Consider the following 1,230-nt stretch of genomic DNA (forward strand, 5'->3'; position numbering starts at 1 on the left):
CTATCTATCTACTTGTATCTATTTGTATCTACTTGGTCAAAGTCAATCAATTTTCAAGAAAATATATATACATGAAGGGCTAAAACAATATAGCAATGAATGCAATTCCATGAATCAATTTGAGTTCTAAATAGAATATAACAACTTGCAAGATAAGATCAAGATAGGTAGAAACATAGAATCGAACAATCAGACCCCTCATCGGATGTGTATATTCTCTAATCGCTCAAGTTATAGGGTTAATTTATTCAATTTCCTTCTAATCTTGCTGTCTAAGATTTGTTTTTCTTCTAACAATCAACAAATATTCAATGCATGCATACAAGTATCATGAGAATTTTTCCAAGAGTTGTAATAGGGTTAGAGTAAAGGTAAGATTGTATTTGATCAAGTAGACTAAGAATTGAATTTTGATTAGCTTAAACTTCCACCTAATCTACAACAACGTATTCAATTCTAATGCAAAACCTAACTACCCATTATTCACTTTTCGCATACTCATGCTCTTTCTCAATTCACATCGCATATGCATTATTCTCAACTTTTCTTTGAGGTTACATTTGTCTTTTTTTTAGCTTTTTTTTATATATATAACATAATATATACACAAAAGATTAATGCACAAATATGTACCCAATTTTCAAAATTTCGAATGAAAATCCAAAATACATATTCTTTCTCTCTACCAATGTTCCCACAATCTCCTTCTCTCATACTTAGATGATGCACACTCATTTGCCTAAACTAATCAAAGATACAATTTAAGTACATTCATAATTTTCTGCTTAAGGTTGTGATGTGCTAAAGTTAAGAATAAGAGGGATTAATTAGGCTCAAAATTGGTTAACAAGGGTCGATAAAAAAGGGGAGGCTATATGAGTAAGTGAGCTTAAATGAAATAATGGCCTCAATCATATAAATATATTCATACACTAAATATTGGACATAAAGAATCAAATAAAACAAAGATTGCAATTAAAAAAAGAGAATAACACACATAAGAATAAAATAGTAGTTAAAATGATTCAACCACCCGTTAAAACTCAAATCTCACTTGATTGTGTGTTCTAGCTCTAATCTATGTTCCACAATTATTTTTTAAACAAGTTCAATAAAAAGTTCCAACTCAAATTAATGGGATGCTCTATATAAAAATTATTTTGAAAATTTTATTATTTTAACCAAGTTTATATATATAAATTATCTTGAAAATTTTATTATTTTAACCAA

This window comes from Arachis ipaensis, chromosome B08 (assembly GCF_000816755.2).
Source record: "Arachis ipaensis cultivar K30076 chromosome B08, Araip1.1, whole genome shotgun sequence".
NCBI lineage: Eukaryota > Viridiplantae > Streptophyta > Magnoliopsida > Fabales > Fabaceae > Arachis > Arachis ipaensis.